This window comes from Ovis aries, chromosome 3 (assembly GCF_016772045.2).
Source record: "Ovis aries strain OAR_USU_Benz2616 breed Rambouillet chromosome 3, ARS-UI_Ramb_v3.0, whole genome shotgun sequence".
NCBI classification, from domain to species: domain Eukaryota; kingdom Metazoa; phylum Chordata; class Mammalia; order Artiodactyla; family Bovidae; genus Ovis; species Ovis aries.
Genome location: NC_056056.1, coordinates 154,996,379 through 155,010,694, shown reverse-complemented (window position 1 = coordinate 155,010,694; position 14,316 = coordinate 154,996,379). Strand labels below are relative to the sequence as shown.

Sequence of the window (14,316 nt, the reverse complement as noted above, 5' to 3'; positions counted from 1 at the left end):
TCTGAAGAATGACAAAGAGTTGTTCAGATCAAGTGTTTCCTGCTTTCATTTTGTTTCATATAATGGGCTGAGATTAAAATTTGTACAGTAAATGGAAAATTTGTGAACAGTCACAATAATGGCTGGAAGAAGCTTTTTTTCCCTGCCCTTGTTCAGAAATACTAAGAGGCAGTTAGACTAAATCCTTCAGAAGCGTTCTTTATTGCTGTTGTTTGATGTAGTTCCAGCCACATCAAACACACGAGGCATCCAAACTTCTCTGACTTGAAATGACTGAGGTTGCATTTTTCGGAGACCCTAGGAAGCTGGTAGTAATGGCCGAAGAGTAGTCCCAGTAAGCATGCCTGACCTGAGTGACTAGTCATCCATAACTGACTAAATAAAGAGGGATCTGTTACCCTGGACACTCCTTCTCCCTATCTGTTCTTAGTTGTTTTTTTTTAACTTGATTTCCCGAGTAGCCGAATACTGATTTTTATAGACTTCAGATAAAGGACAATTTCTGAAGGGCTGTAATATTCCACTATATTAGAGTACAGATTAAGCTGCTATAGCAGAGACTTTAAAATACAGCAGCTTTATTTTTTATGAGTTAGTTTACTTTTTGGCTGCACTAGGTCTTTGCTGCTGCAAGAAGGTTTTCTCTAGCTGGAGCAATTGGAGGCTACTCTCTAGTCGTGGTGTGGTGGCTTCTCTTGTTGCGGAGCATGGGCTCTAGGGCGTGTGGGCTCCGTAGTTGTGGGGCATGGGCTTAGTTGCCCCAAGGCATGTGGAATCTTCCCAGACCAGAGATCTAGCCTGTGTCCCCTGCATTGGCAGGTGGATTCTTAACCACTAGCCCACCAGGGAAGTCTGACAGTAGCTTTAATAGTTGTTTTTTTTTTTTTTTCTCTGTCTTTATGTAACAGTCAGGAGATAGGTTGGAAATCCATGGCAAATAGGTGGCTCTGTTCCACAAGGTCAGCCTTTGTCTTATTTCTTCAACATCCCCACCTTGGGAGGCCATGTATAGAATTTAGGAAATCTGTTGAACTTGGATGGAAAAAGCTATCTTTCCTTCACCTCTAAATAAGATTTAGTATTAGTATTCTAGTATTCCTTTCACTTTTGAAGGTAGACAACAACCAATAAGGATATTTTCAGTACCTATGACTTTTCCACCAATAGTAATTACAGTTAATTTTATATCATATAATTTATTGCAAATATCTTAATATTATACCACATCACTACTAATGGCAGACGTGTCTTTACAGCTTGTTATTTAGTGGGTTAGTAAACATATTATATTAATGCTTCTAAACATATTTTGAGAAGTACATTTTACTAAATTTCCCATTTTAACCTTTATATATTTTAATTTATGCATTTATAAACATTAAGAAGAACTCCATAGGTTTTACCAGACTGCCTAAGAGATCCACAGCACAAAACTGCTTAACATCTTTGCTCTGAGATGCTTCCCTGGTCCTCATGTTAGAATCTTGCTTATCTGATCCATGTCAACCCATTCTAGTCAGAAGGAAGGGAGAAAGAAGTGGGGTCAAGCATTTTCCTTATAAGAAAGCATCCCAGAGGTTGCAAGCATCCCTTCTGCTCATATTATGCTAGTGGTAATATCAAAAGGCTACATCTAGCTGCAAGAGACACAGGGACTGTAATATCTAGAGGCCATGTGCAGTGCTAAATATGATGTAATGGTGGAGTGCTTTAGTGCTAAGATGAAGGAAGGGGGATATGTTCAGGGTGTAGCTGACAATCTCTCAGTTCAGTTACGTTCAGTCACTCAGTCATGTCCGACTGTTTGTAACCCCATGGACTGCAGCAGGCCAGGCTTTCTTGTCCATCAACAACTCCCAGAGTTTACTCAAACTCATGCCCATTGAGTCGGTGATGCTATCCAACCATCTCATCCTCTGTCATCCCCTTCTCCTCTCCCCTTCAATCTTTCCCAGCATCAGGGTCTTTTCCAATGAGTCAGTTCTTCGCAGCAGGTGGCCAGAGGATCAGAGTTTCTGCTTCAACATCAGTCCTTCCAATGAACATTCAGGACTGATTAACTTTAGAATAGACTGGTTGGATCTCCTTGCAGTCCAAGGGACTCTCAAGAGTATTCTCCAACACCGCAGTTCAAAAACATCAATTCTTCAGCACTCAGCTTTCTTTATAGTCCAACTCACATCCATACATTACTACTGGAAAAACCATAGCCTTGGCTAGACAGACCTTTGTTGGCAAAGTAATGTCACTGCTCTTTAATATGCTGTCAAGGTTGGTCATAACTTTTCTTCCAAGGAGTACATGTCTTTTTATTTCATGGCTGCAGTCACCATCTGCAGTGATTTTGGAGCCCCCAAAAATAAAGTCTGACACTATTTCCACTGTTTCTCCATCTATTTGCCATGAAGTGATGGGACCAGATGCCATGATCTTCGTTTTCTGAATGTTGAGCTTTAAGCCAAATTTTTCTCTCTCCTCTTTCACTTTCATCAAGAGGCTCTTTATTTCTTCTTCACTTTCTGCAATAAGGGTGGTGTCATCTGCATATCTGAGCTGATTGATACTTCTCCCAGCAATCTTGATTCCAGCTTGTGCTTCATCCAGCCCAGCATTTCTCATGATGTATTCTGCATATAAGTTAAATAAGCAGGGTGACAATATACAGCCTTGACGTACTCCTTTTCCTATTTGCTGTTGTTCCATGTCCAGTTCTAACTGTTGCTTCCTGACCTGCATACAGATTTCTCAAGAGGCAGGTCAGGTGGTCTGTATTCCCATCTCTTTCAGAATTTTCCACAGTTTATTGTGATCCACACAGTTAAAGGCTTTGGCATAGTCAATAAAGCAGAAATAGATGTTTTTCTGGAACTCTCTTGCTTATCTGATGATCCAGAGGATGATGGCAATTTGATCTTTGGTTCCTCTACCTTTTCTTTTTTTTCCCCACAATTTTATTTATTTTCAAGAAGTTTAAATTCTCGAAGGGTACAGCATCACACGAATTCTGTGTCCAATGGCCTTAGCAGGAAGGTTGCTTCGGAATTTGGCACGAACCATGCCACTGTTTCCATGAGCTTGAGTGATCTTTCCCAAGATTACTCTGGTTTTGTTACATTTTCCACCAGGAGTTACTGTGTTGTTGTTTGCTTTGTACACATAAGCACATCTCTTGCCTAAATAGAATTCAGTTTCATCTCGAGCATATACAACTTCAATTTTCAGGAGAGCAGTGTATTTCCTTTGGTTCCATAGGCCCCGTATAGCCAGCAAAAATGGCCTTGGACCATAGCCTTCCAGACATATTTACTTCGTTTTAGAAGTCCTGTTCCCAGCAGGCCTTCACAGGGTCCAGGATGGCTGAAAGAGCCCTCTGCCTTTTCTTAAACCAGGTTGAACATCCGGAAGTTCACGGTTCATGTATTGTTGAAGCCTGGCTTGGAGAATTTTGAGCATTACTTTACTAGCATGTGAGATGAGTGCAATTGTGCGGTAGTTTGAGCATTCTTTGGCAGTGCCTTTCTTTGGGATTGGAATGAAAACTGACCTTTTCCAGTCCCATGGCCACTGCTGAGTTTTCCAAACTTGCTGGCATATTGAGTGCAGCACTTTCACAGCATCATCTTTCAGGATTTGAAACAGCTCAACTGAAATTCCATCACCTCCACTAGCCTTGTTGGTAGTGATGCTTCCTAAGGCCCACATGACTTCACATTCCAGGATGTCTGGCTCTAGATGAGTGATCACACCATCGTGATTATCTGGGTCATGAAGATCTTTTTTGTACAGTTCTTCTGTGTATTCTTGCCACCTCTTCTTAGTATCTTCTGCTTCTGTTAGGTCCATACCATTTCTGTCCTTTATTATGCCCATCTTTGCATGAAATGTTCCCTTGGTATCTCTAATTTTCTTGAAGAGATCTCTAGTCTTTCCCATTCTATTGTTTTCCTCTATTTCTTTGCATTGATCACTGAGGAAGGCTTTCTTATCTCTCCTTGCTATTCATTGAAACTATGCATTCAAATGAGTATATCTTTCCTTTTCTCCTTTGCTTTTTGCTTCTCTTCTTTTCACAGCCATTTGTAAGGCCTCCTCAGACAGCCATTTTGCTTTTTTCATTTCTTTTCCATGGGGATGGTCTTGCTTCCTGTCTCCTGTACAATGTCATGAACCTCTGTCCATAGTTCATCAGGCACTCTGTCTATCAGATCTAATCCTTTAAATCTACTTCTCACTTCCACTGTATAATCATTAGGGATTTGATTTAGGTCATTCCTGAATGGTCTAGTAGTTTTCCCTACTTTCCTCAATTTCAATCTGAATTTGGCAATAAGGAGTTCATGATCTGAGCCACAGTCAGCTCCTGGTCTTGTTTCTGCTGACTGTATAGAGCTTCTTCACCTTTGACTGCAAAGAATATAATCAATCTGATTTCAGGTTGACCATCTGGTGATATCCATGCGTAGAGTCTTCTCTTGTGTTGTTGGAAGAGGGTGTTTGCTATGCCCAGTGCATTCTCTTGGCAGAACTCTATTAGCCTTTGCCCTGGTTCATTCTGTATTCCAAGACCAAATTTGCCTGTTCCTCTAGGTGTTTCTTAACTTCCTACTTTTGCATTTTAGTCCCCTATAATGAAAAGGGCATCTTTTTTGGGTATTAATTCTAGAAGGTCTTGTAGGTCTTCGTAGAAGCATTCAACTTCAGCTTCTTCAGTATTACTTGCTGGGGCATAGACTTGGATTACAGAGATATTGAATGGTTTCCTTGGAAACAAACAGAGATCATTCTGTCATTTTTGAGATGCATCCAAGTACTGCATTTTGGACTGTTTTGTTGACCATGATGGCTACTCCATTTCTTCTAAGGGATTCTTGCCCACAGTAGTAGATATATGGTCATCTGAGTTAAACTAACCTATTCCAGGCCATTTTAGTTTGCTGATTCCTAAACTCAAATGTTGACGTCCACTCTTGCCATCTCCTGTTTGAGCACTTCCAATTTGCCTTGATTCATGGACCTAACATTCCAGGTTCCTATGCAATGTTGTTCTTTACAGCATCAGACTTTACTTCCATCACCAGTCACATCCACAACTTTGTGTTGTTTTTGGTTTGGATCCGTCTCTTCATTCTTTCTGGAGTTATTTCTCCAGTGATCTCTAGTAGCATATTTGGCACCTACTGACCTGAGGAGTTCATCTTTCAGTGTCCTATTTTTTGCCTTTTCATACTGTTCATGGGGTTCTCAAGGCAGGAATACTGAAGTGGTTTTCCACTCCCTTCGGCAGACAATCTCTACCCCCACATAATTTGATTTGAACTCTGAAATAGTTCAGTGATGCTTTAGTAAAATGTATAATTTCTCTTGATCTGGAGGGGAAAACACATTTTTTAGTAATATTTGGAATTTTTCTACACTTTCTCCCAAAAGTTAAAATCACCTTGTAGATGTTTTCATGCGAAATTGGTCTGTAAGGTTTTCAGACTACCATGGGTTGTTTTGTTTTAAGTTATAAAGGAATGGACTTAATTTTTTTAAAAAGTTGAAGTATAGTTGATTTACAATGTTGTGTTAGTTTCAGATGTACAGAATAGTGGCTCAGGTGTTTTTGTAGATTATATTCCATTTCAGGTTATTATAGCATATCGAGTATAATTCCCAGGGCTTTCCTGGTGGCTCAGTGGTAAAGAATCCACCTGCAATGCAGGAAACCTGGGTTTGATCCCTGGGTCAGGAATATCCTCTGGAGAAGGACGTGGAAATCCACTCCAGTATTCTTGCTTGGAGAATCCCTATGGACAGAGGAGCCTGGAGGTCTACAGTCCACAGGGTCGCAAAAGAGTCAGACACGACTGAGTAACTAACTACATAGTAAATCCTAACTGCTGATCTATTTTATATATAGTGGTTTGTATCTGTTAATCCCATACCCCTAACTTGTCCCCTCCCCTCCCTTCCTGTTTAGTAAACATAAGTATGTTTTCTATGTCTGTGAGTCTATTTATTTTGCATATAAGCTTATTTGTATCATCTTCTAAGATTCCACATATAGGTGATAATAGTATTTGTCTTTGTCTGACTTATTTTCAGTAAGCATAATATTCTCTAGGTCTGTCCACATCACTGTAAATGGCAGAATTTCATCCTTCTTTATGACTGAGTAATATTTCATTATACATATAATACGCAAACCTAACTCAAGCCTTTTTCAACAATTAGATTACGGTTAAGAGAGTAGGCTTTGGAGTAAGACTGCTTGGGTTTGAATTCTGGCTATAACCTTCTAGTCTTGAATAAGCTACTTATAATTGGTGTTTCAGTTTCTTCATTTCAATTAAATAAAAGCACTAAATTAAATTAATAAATGTAAAACACATAGAAAAGTGGCTTCTGGCAAGTTTCCAACAAGTCATAACTACTATTTGTTAATATTATGTTAGTAAAACTAACATCCCAAACCTAAATATATTTGCAGACGTGCACCAGGTAAAAATTCCCAGATGGTGATAGTAGTAAAGAACTTGCCTGCCAATGCAGGAGGCATAAGAGACGTGGGTTCAGTCCCTGGGTTAGGAAGACCTCCTGGAGAAGGGCATGGCAACCCACTCCAGTATTCTTGTCTGGGGAATCCCATGGACAGAGGAGCCTGGCGGGCTACAGTCCATAGCGTTGCAAAGAGTTGGACATGACTGAAGCGACTGAGCGTGCAGCACACTCCAGATAAAAGGAGATAATAAGATTGTTTACATTGCTGTAGTTCCATTCAATTAGTGTTTGAAATCATTATATTCAAGCTGTGCCATTGTCACTACAAGATTATGTGTGCTTATGAATCACGGGGCTCTAATCTGAAACTCTGAGTTAAATGCAAATGTAGTCACTTTAATTGTACAACAAACTTACAAAATATTTAAGTGTAAATTATGATGATGACTAAACACAGAGAAGCTGCAGTTACCAAAACCTGCATCTAAACTGACTCTACAAGATGAACAATAGGACAGCGGTATAAAGAATGCTTGGGAGGACCAGGCTGCTGCTAATGAGATCTGTGCTGTTTCAATGCTGTCCCAGCTGCACTGGCCAGAAAGTAGTCAAGCGTTAGCCTGTGGCTTTTGGGGGTGGTTTACAGTCTGTCAGCGCAGGGGTGGTGTAAACACTCTGGGACTCCCCAGGCTGCCGTAGTTGTAATCCCTTAAACTAATAAATGAAGGAGAGAAAAAGAAGCCCAGACTGTAACTGGAGGGAAAGAGAGAAAGAAAGGGAAAACAGGAGGAAGAATAATTTTCATGAAATGTCTTCTTTAGGTCAGATATTTTCTAAGAACTTTCAAATGCTATTCTTACATCAACCCTGTTGGAAGGTATTCCTGTCCCCACTGATAACAGACATCCTTGGTTGCCTATGTCACAACTATTTCTCTCCTTTTTTTCCTTGTTGGTAGAATGTCACTTCTTTTGCATGTTTACCTCCTTCATGTGACTGAGATCCTTCCGTGTCCCATCCCTCAGTAACGAGGGTAAGCCTAGTAGGTCATTGCTTTACATTATCCTTAACAGGAATTGTTTAGACATGAAGAAGAGATAAAATCCTAGTCAGTGAAACGTGGTGACAAAGCTGCTAGGAGGATTCTGAGCAAGATCTCTTTATTCTTTAAATGAGACCCCTGAAGGAGACAGGCCTCTTGCTGCTGTGCATGTTTGCATCTGGATGGGTTGCACAGAAGTGTAGGGGTTGTCTTGAGGTCAAAAGAGGAGCTAGCCTAATTGGGAGACTGGGATTGACATAAAGACACTATTGATACTATACATAAAATAGATGACAACCACTCTAGTATTCTTGCCTAGAGAAGCTCCTCGGGCAGCAAGCAGATCAAACCAGTCAATCCTAAAGAAAAACAATTCTGAATATTCATTGCAAGGATTGATCCTGAAGTTGAAGCTCCAATACTTTGGCCACCTGATGCGAAGAGCTGACTCATTGGAAAAGATCCCGATGTTGGGAATTATTGAGGGCAGGAGGAAAATGGGGGAATGATGGTTGGATGGCATCATTGATTTAATGGATCTGAGTTTGAGCCAACTCCAGGAGACAGTGAAGGACAGGGAAGCCTGGTGTGCTGCAGTCCATGGAGTCACAAAGACTGATTCAACTGAATAACAACAATAAAACAGATAACTAATGGAAACCTACTGTATAGCACAGGCAACCCCACCCAGTGCTCCATGGTGACGTAAATGGGAATCCCCAAAAGAAAGGATATATGTGTCCGTGTAGCTGATTCACTTTGCTTTACAGTAGAAGCTAACACAACACTGTAAAGCAACTATGTGGGCAGAGCTCAGTCGTGTCCGCCTCTCTGTGACCACATGGACTGCAAACTGCCAGGCTCCTCTGTCCATGGGATTGTCCAGGCAAGAGTACTGGAGTGGGTTGCCATTTCCTCCTCCAGGAACTATGCTCCAGTAAAGCAACTGTACTCCAATAAATATTTTAAAGAAAAAAGGAAAATACACAGAAAATAAAAGAGAGAGACAGCAAGCAGCTAGCCTGAGGACAAAACAGATACACTGAAGCATCCCCTATCTTTGGACTTTAGTGCGTGATTGTAAACAGCCTCATTGTTCAATCCTCTTTGAGATGGGGTTCTGTTACTCATAGACAATAAGATTTAGCTGATGCACCATTTTTCATATTACGAGAAAATTGAGGTACAGGAAGGTGAAGAGACCTATGTGTGCATCGTAAGGAGTAGAGAGAACGGGTTATGCTTTCTGGTATGGAGATAAGATGTGTCTCTTCTAAACAGCACTGCCCTCTCCTCCAACACGCTCATACTCCAATCTGACAATTTCTTACTTTGAAATGTCAGTTGAGTCCATTTCACTTAGAGTAGTTACTGACATATCGATCCTTCACTCTTGTTTTGGTGATGATTTCAATTTGTTCCACTTTTCCCACATTTCTTTTTAATACTTTTTCTTAGAAAAGTAGACATCTCTATCTTCCCCCAACAAGATGAGAAGTATACATATGCTTATGCTTTTAAAACTCTCCCCCTAACTTTCTCTACCCTGATCTCATCATTTTGGTAATATCTAGAAATTTAATTATGGATTATTATGTGTGTGTGTATATATATACATATATGTATATTTCTTTTTCTCTTCTTCAGATTTAACTATTTTCAAATAATAACTCCAACAAGATACTTTATTCACCTATCTATGTTACTATAATTTTGTGTTAAAGTTTATAATATTTGCTTATTCTGAAGTCAATCAATGTGACCTAATGTTCTCTCCTGTATGTTAAAATTTGTGTATAGTGGTTGTTCTGTTACAAATTAAAAATTCCTTCTAAAATTTGTGCTGAATCAAGCATTTGTGTGCTCTTTAAAGTCCTTAGTAGAATACATTTTTTTTTCTTCAGTAAGATATTTAAATATATTTAGTTCATATATCTCATACAGCAGCTCTTGGATTTTCCTCCTTTTTAAAGTACTTCATCCCAAACACTTCTTCAATATGAGTCTAAATGTGACCGTTCTTCTGAGACCTTGAATGGCTGAATGTATTTTTATCTTGCCCACATATCTAAATGACAGGAAGTGCTAGGATCTTTTCTTTCAATTAAAAAAAAATGATTTCTCATTCTATTTTCTATGTATCTTAATCTGTTTTTCATATTTCCTATATCTTTTCTCTTTAGGTTTAATTTTGATAATTTCTTCAGTTTTGTTTTCCAAATCATTGTTTCAGTGGCCATGACTTATTTGCTATTGAACCTTTTATTGAATTTTTAATTTCAATTATGGTATTTCTCACCTGCAGAAGTTCTGTTTTATTCTTTTTAAAATCTGCTTGCTGTTTAATCACAATATCCAAACTCTCTTCTATTTATTGAAATATATTCAACATATTATTTCACATTGTGGTTCTCATGATTCTGGTATTTGAAGTCATTGAGGATCTGATTCTGCTGTTTTATTCTTTTGGCTTTTGCTCGTCGTTTCTTGTGTGTGTTTGTTTAATTGAAGGCTGCTCTGTGACCCCATAGACGGCAGCCCACCAGGCTCCCCTGTCCCTGGGATTCTCGAGGCAAGAATGCTGGAGTGGGTTGCCATTTCCTTCTCTAATCATTTTTCTAGGATGAAATGTCTACAGCTTTTTCAAAGTGAATTTGCATTTGTTTCTGTCTCATACTTGAGAGCACTAAGAATAAACTCCTAATCTGAGGTCCTTTAGACCATTCAGTTAGTATAAATTTGGGTTTAATTATACATGAAGACGAAGATCATGGCATCCAGTCCCATCACTTCATGGGAAATAGATGGGGAAACAGTGGAAACAGTGTCAGACTTTATTTTGGGGGGCTCCAAAATCACTGCAGATGGTGATTGCAACCATGAAATTAAAAGATACTTACTTCTTGAAAGAAAAGTTATGACCAACCTAGATAGTATATTCAAAAGCAGAGACATTACTTTGCTGACTAAGGTCCGTTTAGTCAGGCTATGGTTTTTCCGGTAGTCATGTATGGATGTGAGAGTTGGACTGTGAAGAAGGCTGAGCAGTGAAGAATTGATGCTTTTGAACTGTGGTGTTGGAGAAGACTCTTGAGAGTCTCTTTGACTGCAAGGAGATCCAGCCAGTCCATTCTAAAGGAGTTTAACCCTGGGATTTCTTTGGAAGGAAGGATGCTAAAGGTGAAATTCCAGTACTTTGGCCACCTCATGTGAAGAGTTGACTCATTGGAAAAGACTCTGATGCTGGGAGGGATTGGGGGCAGGAGGAGAAGGGGACGACAGAGGATGAGATGGCTGGATGGCATCACTGACTCGATGGACATGAGTTTGAGTGAACTCCGGGAGTTGGTGATGGACAGGGAGGCCTGGCGTGCTGCGATTCATGGGGTCGCAGAGTCGGACATGACTAAGCGACTGAACTGAACTGATGCATGAAGAAAAGTCTTTCCCAGTGGTTCAGTGGAAACGAACCCGCCTGCAATAAAGGAGATGTGGGTTAGGTCCCCGGATCAGGAAGATCCTCTGGAAAAGGAAATGGCAATCTACTTCAGTATTCTTTCCTGGAAAATCCCATGGACAGAGAAGTCTGGGGGGCTATGATCCATGGGGTCACAAAAGGGTTGAATACAACTGAGTGACTAAACAATAATACATGATTTCTGAAGAGGAATGTCTTATCTTTTTCCCTCTCTATTCAATGTTTGAAGGCAATTTTCCCTTAAGTGCTTTGGAGTAGTGTTTATGATTTACATTTTATCCTTATACTGACAGTGAGGGCCTTTGGGATCCTTGCTTTGTCAATAGGTCTCCCAATAAATGTTCTACCTTGGGAGGGTCTAGGACTTGTTTCCTAAACCCTATTGAGGCTTTGGCAGCTGATGGTCAAGACTTACTGATCTGGTAAATTTTCAGAGTGAAAGATGTCCTTTATGTTTCTGGATTCCCACTTTTACCTTGTTTTTGGCTGAAGTATTACTTATTTTCTTGCTAGTTCATGGATACTTTGCAGATGTCTCTAGTTTTTTCCCCAGTGTTTTTTTTAATTTAAATAAGAGAAGTGAAAGTTTGGGCAATACGTTAAAATTTCTGTTGATGATATTATATAAGTGTGCTTATAGAGGACCTCTGAAGAGTTAGTCTCTCTCTCCCCCTTAATTTGGATTTAAGATGTCCTAGTCCTGAAAATTGTCCATCACTCTTAGGGCATGTATATCTTTTGGTTCAAACAATTACTCATGTAGAGTCCTGGTCCTCGTATCAAATTAAACTGATGGGAATGAAAAGAAACTGTGTTGATCTTAGTATGGAGCTGACTGGACCATTTTGTTGGTGCTCTGTACACAGCATATTAGTCAGAGTTCTCCAGATAAACAGAACCAGTAGGATATGTATGAATGTATATGTACATACATATATATTATTGGTAATTGGCTTATGCAATTATGGAGAGACTAACAAGTCCCATAGTCTGCAAGCTGAAAATCCATGAAAGCTGGTGATGCGGTCTGTCTGAGCACAAAGGCCTGAGAACCAGGGTGGTCACTGTGAAGATCATAGTCCAAGGGTTAGAGAACATGAGATAAGATATCCTAACTCAATTACTGAGGCAGGAAAAAGGGGGAAAATGGAGCTAATTCCTCCTTTTCCACACTTTGTTCCGTTCAGGCCCTCAGTGGATTGAATAAGGCCCGTCCACTTTGCGGAGGACAATTTACTGCATGCACTGATTCAAATGTTGACCTTATGGCAACTGGACGTGGCATGGTGATCATTGGAAAGGTATAGAAATACTGGATCATTACAGGATATAACAGGAACTAAAATGTTGTTAGTAGGCTGGGTCAATTATACTTCAAAAAACAAACAGGCAAACTCATAGAAAAAGATCAGATTTATGGTTACCCAGAGGTGGGAAATGGAGGGAGGGGAAATGGGATGAAGGCAGTCAAAAAGTATAAACTTCCAGTTATAAGATAAAGAAGTATTAGGGATGTAATGTACAACATGAAAAATACAGTTATCACAGCTCTATGTTATATATGAAAGTTGTTGAGAGTAAACCTAGGAGTTCTCATCATAAGGAAAACTTTTTTTTTCTCTTTAATTTTGTATCTCTATGATGATGGGTGTTCACTAATGTATTGTGGTAGTCATTTCATGATGTATCTAAGTCAATTCATTAGGTGGTTTACCTTAAACTTGTACAGTGCTGTATGTCAGTTATACCTCAATAAACCTGGAAGAAACCCCCGCCTAAATGCTCATCTCATCCAGAAACACCCTCACAGACAAACCCGGAAATAATGTTAATCTGAGCCCCCTGCGGCCAGTCAAGTTGAAACATAAAATTAATCATCACTCATAATGATGTTTAAAATAGGTAACCCAGACTTTAGGAATTATACTGGTTTATCGTGAAAGTCTTTTTCTGGATGTAATAGTAAGATGATATCCTTCCTAATCTTGGGGGCAAGATTGTAATAAAAAGGAATGGTTGTTCCCATTCTTTCCTTCTAGAATAGAAAAAAAGGTGGGTGTTTGACCTGGGGAGGGAAGGTCACCCCAACCTGTCAGTTTTCAGAAAGAGGACTGGGAAGAATTGAGCTAAGACTCAGAGAAAAGGAGAAGTGTCAGGTTCATAATGCTGAGTTTTTGCTTCTGATGTTGTTTTTAATGTAGCTAGCAATAATTACTGGAGAAGGCAATGGAACCCCACTCCAGTACTCTTGCCTGGAGAATCCCATGGACGGAGGAGCATGTAGGCTGCAGTCCATGGGGTCTCGAAGAGTTTGATACAACTGAGTGACTTCACTTTCACTTTTCACTTTTCATGCATTGGAGAAGGAAGTGGCAACCCACTCCAGTGTTCTTGCCTAGAGAATCCCAGGGATGGAGGATCCTGGTGGGCTGCTGTCTATGGGGTCACACAGAGTCGGACATGACTGAAGTGACTTAGCAGCAATAATTACTGCTTGTTGATATTTTGTTTAATACTCAAGTTATTTATATATCTAATAAAAGTTGAAAACATATATAATAATTTTTAAAATTCTAAGTAAGCTTTAATTTACTCTAAAATATCAGCAATATAATTTAAATCATTTTTTGCTGCCATACTGTTATTTCTTCCTTCTTAGGATTATCACTATACTTATTTTGATATCTTCTTTAAGCTTCAATAATATTATTTTGATACCTTTCTGGAATCTCAGTTATCTTAGCAGAGCCTGAACAGTTAAGCTGTAGATCCCCTGTCTCTGTTTTAGAAGGATTTGTGAACTTGGGTTGGAAAACATCACACCTTGATGTTTACTAAACTCTAACTAGGTTGCACAGAATCTCACTGAAATGTAGCATTTACTTAAATTGTAGAAAAAGTTATCATTTAGCTACTGCTGCACAACAAACTCACATGTCAGTGTCATTCAACAACAGCCATTCATTTCTCATGCATCTATAGGTCAGTTGGAATAGCTTTTCTGAACTTAAACTTCCTCATACCTTGGGGGGTTGTGTGATCTACAGTGAGCCAAGCCAGTGGATTCTGCCTTTTGTTGCACTTCTGTAGGCTGGCTGGGCAGTTCTGTGCCAAGCGTCTTTCATTCTCCTTAGACTAGTAGACCACTCTGGGCAAATTCTTCCCATGGTGATAAAGAATGCACTAACACACCAGTGGAAATACATGAGGCTTCTTCAGGCCTAGGTTCAACACTGGTGCACAATCTCTTTGGCTAAAACAAGTCATGTGCTAGAGTTCAAAGCCTAGTGTGGGGAAGTACACTTTGTATTTT

At 39.6% G+C, this 14,316-nt stretch overlaps 1 pseudogene; it reads right to left on the bottom strand.

The window, feature by feature from the left end:
* Nucleotides 1-2,949: 2,949 nt before the first annotated feature.
* Nucleotides 2,950-3,301, bottom strand: LOC106991024 (large ribosomal subunit protein eL33-like; annotated as a pseudogene).
* Nucleotides 3,302-14,316: the final 11,015 nt, after the last annotated feature.